We start from the raw sequence: 6,242 nt of genomic DNA, 5'->3' as shown, positions 1-6,242 counted from the left end.
AGTATGTATGTATGTATGTATGTATGTATGAATGTATGTATGTATGTATGTATGTATGCATGTATGTATCTATGTAGATATATTAAACTCTCATTATGCCTCCTTACCGTTTTATTGTGTTTTCCTATTCGACAAGCCACACTTGGCCTGTTCTATATTGATTACATATAATAATTATGTAATGTATACTCATGACTTTTCGTTCGCGTAGATAATGTCTCCGCCATAGCAGAGTTTCAAGGTTGCATCACCACACCAAGGAAACAACAACCGTAAACGATATAATTCCCAAATAACAGTTGCCTAATCGGTGAACGGAATATACAGTAATCCGGGAGAGCCGCTTAAACGCTTCGTAACTATGTCTATAACGCGCACGGTCACATCCGCTTCTTCGGACCTCGCGTTCGATTGGACCTGTCAAATTCTGCCCGAAAGTGCAGCACACGAATGCGGCGAAAAATCGCACATAATTAATTGCCCCCTTCATAATGGCCAGTCGGTTTGCCCTCCCATCCTGTTCCGCTCCCTTGCTGTATAATGTAATCTACACCAATGCTTAACCTTATTTGTCAAAACGTTTCAGGGGTTTTCACGTCAATAAAGTCGGAGAGTAACACCGTTTGAATCTCAAACATTTCTCCCCTTAGCGGAAAAGACCTTCAGATCCTAAAATTTCAACCTTAAACACTTCCATTCTAGGCGATCTGTGTCTTAAGCCAATTGAGGTATGATATCATGATAACTCTTTTTGCTGGGCTTTCTTTTTTTTTTATTTGTCAGGTTGGGAAGTGTGTTGTACAGTCGAGCAGAAGGCAGGTCGTGGGCGCGATGTCCCTTAAGGATAACACGGAGTCCTCCAAAGGACGGAAGTTCGTCCGTTTGGCATAAGCAAATCGCTCCGGATAATAAATCATGTTAGCCAGCATCATTTGTATAATTGATGTTCAATTAACCTCGACTATTTCGAGGATACTACACGCTAACCTCGTCAGTCGCTGCTTGGGTCGTCTTCAATGACATCATTTACCTTTCAACATGAACACAGAGTACGGTCATCGGGTCCATTAGCGCCACAGACTGCCGCATCCTACATCATTAGTATTACTTACTATTCAGCCTATAAGACTAGTCAGCAAAAGCTGTACTCGCATAGTTGCTGCGAATACCCCGCTCAGGTGATGATCTTCCGCCACACAAAACGAACAATTATATTGGCTAGACAAGCTTGCCACATCATCACTCCGTAGATCCCTAATTATTACTGCTATTATTAAATATATAACGGTGTAATTACTATTTTTATAATTATTACTCTCATAGTAATTATTGTTATAGGTATTATTGGGTTTTAATTAATGTTGCGAGAATTTCATTTATCACTATTTATATTATCTTCATTATTACGATCATCATATTCTTCTTATAGATTTTAAATTCTATTACACCATATTTTCTCGATTATCATCATAATCACACTCTTCCATTTACTCAGAGCTTCTGATTGAATCAATCTGGGTGTACGTAGTGAATCTGGCTGTACCCCGCTGCCTTCGCGGTTTCAGATTATTGTTTTTGTTAATATCGTTATTACTTGCATTGTTAGTATTGGTATTACGTTATAGCTAATGAAATTTACGCCATTCGTTTCTGCCTCTCGCTTAACTCGCTTCTCCGGTCGCTCGCTTAACCAAAATGCTACCCTTTACCTAAAATGCTTCAGTTCTTTTTCAGTACAATTCACGCGACCTCTCTCTCTCTCTCTCTCTCTCTCTCTCTCTCTCTCTCTCTCACTGTCTATTTGTTGTATCTGTTGTGTTATTGTTGTTGTCGTCGTGGCCTTCAGTCGTCGGCTCGCTTCCGCGCCTAACGATTGATTATTACGTAACAAAACGACGACGTCATTATTTGTGTTACAATACGAAGCTGAACTTAGATTAAGGCAAATGTTGTTGCGGTGTCGCTTGTTGTTTGTTAGGCTTGCTGGAGAATTTAGCATTAAGTTTTTTTGTGGCGAAAGCAACAACCTCTGCCCCTCCTACGCGACGCTTAGCTAGTGGCCACAACGTCGTCACTGCTATTTTGTCGCAAATGTTTGTTGCCTTCAATCAAGAGATATACATTGATTCAGTTACGCTTGATCACATGGCTTTGCGCATAGTGCTCAATGTTACCGCCCGTAATACATACACGGGGCACAGCTTTGTGTTTGACGCTTTCATACTTGTGTAAAGCGTAATTTTTAGCTGACATACACTTGCTTACTCCTTGTTTAGGCCGGGGCCGGGCAAATGGGATATCCCATGAGCCTTACGAGGTTCGTCCTGTTCGATCGTTTTCAAATGTCGTCCGCCCGAAAAATTGCTGCTATCTTTTCATCTACTTCTTCAAGTCTCAGTTGTCGTAGATGTACTGTGGTCGGCTCACTGACGCTTGATAATTGCTAATCGTATGACCGTAGACAAGCGTTAATGCTGGCCGACATTGCCATCGTCAATATATGCACTGTTATTATCTAGGTGTCATTATGGGACCTTTTTTTCCTATTACTTGTACACGTTATGATAATCGTATCTGTAAGCGAACGATTAAAACGACAATCTTAGATTGTCCTTCCTCCCTTAGTTCCGCGGCGCCGTTAAGCCTTTCCTTTGGAGAACCTCATGCAGCCTTTCATGTTATGTCATCAAACGTATATCAGCTGTCTATGAACTGAATCACAAATAGACAACCGAAGCTCCAAGAAATTATTTTTTCAACGTAGCTTTCCACTCCAACTCATCTTTCCCTAAACTGAAAAAGCTTCGAACTCACAAGCGCTCTGATTTGCGTTAGATACTCGAAAATTAACGTGTTTATAAGTAGAAGCTTTTATAGGATGAAGCCTGAATAGGCAAACCTGGCCCCTGCTAAAAGGCAACAGCTATTTCAGACAAAGCCTTCAAATCCAGTGTAGAGATTAGAAGAAGGCTTGGGAAGAAAACGATAGGAATATATGACCTGCTTCGTCCTTATTAGACTATATAACCTCATATAGAATTTTTCCACGTTCATATGCACCGAGACAACGTAAAATTGAAACACGCTATTATCTACTTGCACACTGCAAGTTCAGGTATTCCCAAGCTTGGCCTAACACTGGCCCATTTGCTCCTTTCTGAATCTACAATATATATGTATCTGCGTGTGTCTGTGTGTATAAATCACCGACTATTTCTACGGAACGGCTCTATCTAGTTCGCCAGCCATATTCATTTTATTACTAAATCTAGTTACCCTTTTCTTTTCCGTGGGATAGTTGTTTTTGATGTTGCCTTGTGTTCTACAGTTAAGTATATAAATTATAATAGTAATACTAAGAGAAATATGGTATATGCAAACCAAGAAAGCCAAGCAGGTACTTGACATCCATTGACATACGTTAGTAAGATATACTGGGTTAGCGAAAACAACCCATTCTGTGGTAAATGGTAAGTTCGATCTGGGTTTGGCCATTATCGTCACATGACCCTGTCATCACGCTTCAAAGCTTAGCGGACCACCCACTCTCCGTGCAGCTACTACGCTTCTAAATGGCGAAGACCGCTTTATTCTATTCCTATATTCTGGGCAACTTGGTGATAACTGGCACGTAGCGCATGCACATCGAATTTAAACACTAAGTTGTACCGAACGCAGGCTCGAACATATACTAACAATGCTCGATTAGATAACACCTATTATCGTCGTCAAAGACTTCATCCACTGCAAATCGTTGCTGCCCCTTGTCGTCGTTGTTCAGACATAACCGAGACCATGTAGATACATCTCTTGACGATTAGGTCTCCCTCGGGCTGGACCGAAGCATCAGATTAGGAAAATTAGCCGCGTTAGATTTTACGCATCTGGGCCGCTATGGTAGTTTGCAATGCGACTTTTGCACTGTGACAACCAACGGGTCGTCTGCTCGTTGTACAATAGAGAACAGGCGAATTTCTGTTTTGTTCCTCTATCATCGTGATGGCGACCGGTGATAGTTTGATTGTAGTTTGTGCCATGATTGTTATGGCTTGACGAGACATTTCGACTACCTCTAGTCGTTCGAAAAGACATTCATGTGATGTTAATGACCACCTATTTGCGCGGTATGTAGCAGCTATGGTCCAGTAGCAGACAGCATACTGGACAGGGAATACTCAGTCTTGAAAGAATGCAACGTTTCTTCTATAAATTTCTTTGGCTTTTTCGTCATTCCTAGCTGTCTGCACCGTTTCTTCTAACGATCGCCAACTCTTCGCCGACACATCTATTTCTATATTCAACGCCTGACAAACCGTCACAATGTAGCTCTCCCCCTCCCCCCACCCCTCAAAAAAATTGTTAACAGCAGTATTCTTTGTGTTGGGGCAAATAGCGGAAGAAGTCACCCAGAAAGTTATTAATAATAAATACTTCTTATAGAAGTCTATGTAATAAAACTGCCAACGAAACAAAAATTACAATTCACTTGAGTAAATGTTAGAACGTGGTACGCCGTTACACTGAACGATATCGGGTCTCTGTATGGTGAACGGAGGTTGCGCCATTGTCTCTTTCTTGCTTCTTGAATCAGATCTGATCCTTCATTAAATAGCGCTTTGGGACGGCTTGATAAGGTCATTCGTCATAGATATATCTACGGTAACCCTGTGTTTAACGGCACGCTTTTCAACGTTTATTTAATTTAAATAAAATGGCCAGACATATTTGCCTATGGAGCATGTTAAAGGAAGCAGCTACGTACGATAGTCACTTTGCTCCGCTCGATGCACGAAAAAGCACTGGCATGATCTCCAAAGTTGTATCGGCGGCATATTCTCAGAGAGCCGTCCAACGATATGCTTGTCTAATATGCGTAAGTCTGATATAAAGACTAAGTCAGGACTCCAGTCTGAATTTCATTACAGATGTAACTCAACTCGCAATAAAATCGGATAAAAAAATCTTGGTTGATCTTCGAACCGTTTGAAAAACGTACCAAGTAATTAGAATTGCTTGAATACATGGAGTAAAGCTAGTCCCCCCTTCCCACCTGAATGCTTTAAGTATAATACTAAATCCACTGTTCAATATATAGCAAACACCTGTTGAAATGTGTTTCTACTGGTTAGTGATACAGGTCTGCGCGAAGAACGTTCCAATCCGTAAGCGTTTTTCATGAAGGCCATCATATCAGTTTATCGCCCTTGACGTGCTGGTCACGTGGCTGTAGAGTCGCAGGAAGCATGCTTTCAGATGTAGTACATTGGGACATCAATCGCATGTAGATCGAAGGTTAACCAGTCGATTCATTATACACCTAAGCATTTATAATATTACCACGTAGGCTCATTAATATTATTAGATTACGGCGTTTGTTTGCCGAAAAAATAAAGAAAAAAGAAAGTTATACTGCTATGAGTAAGTTCAATACTCAAACACCACGTGTAGCTTCACCACACATAGACATAATGATTTGATGACTGATCTGAAACACAAAATGGTCTGTCAGTTGTTTTTTTGCGGCTGTAAATACCATCAGTGGCCGATAACCCTGTAATTGCTCCTTGCGTGGCACCCTTTCGTCGCACGACTTAGCTGGTGATTCTACGGTGACATTTGCTCTTGTCTTCCATGACGCTCTCTTGAATGGCTCGAACATTACGTGGCATTATGACGAGTAGGGAGCCTCATTTGCCTCTCTCGAACATAATTATATATTAGATGCGTTTGTGCAGTTAGCGATCTTCGGATTTACTCAGATTAGGTAAATTTAAATCCTTCGTAAATTGCATATCTGCCCTACAATGCACAGCCCAAACATACGAAAAGTAAAGCGGTACAGGTTCGACGTTCGCCGTATCGCCCCATATTTTGTCCTCTTATCTTTCAATTACGACAGGAGACGCTCAAGGCGGGACGGTCGCTCTCCTGCTTACTTGGCCATCTAGCAATAAACTGTCATATATACATCAAAAGCATGTTACGAATGATCTGATCTGTGCTGACACAACGATATCTGATCATATACTATTCAGTGCTGACTTAACGCCAGTGCGTATCTATTTACATGGGCAATAAATGTTCGCAGTAAACCAACAGCCTAGCACTGTCCGACCCGTCCGGCAGTTTCATGCGTTTTCTTTCTGTTGTGGCCTAATTTGTGGCCTATGCCCCGTTACCTGTTTGCTATTTTGTGGTCTATCTTTTTTCCGAAATCTCAGAAGGTCTGCTTGTTTCGTCGC

Source organism: Varroa destructor, unplaced genomic scaffold (genome assembly GCF_002443255.2).
Source record: "Varroa destructor unplaced genomic scaffold, Vdes_3.0 BEIS01000006.1, whole genome shotgun sequence".
Lineage (NCBI taxonomy): Eukaryota > Metazoa > Arthropoda > Arachnida > Mesostigmata > Varroidae > Varroa > Varroa destructor.
The sequence above is the reverse complement of the archived record's forward strand: the minus strand, read 5'-3'. Positions refer to the sequence as shown.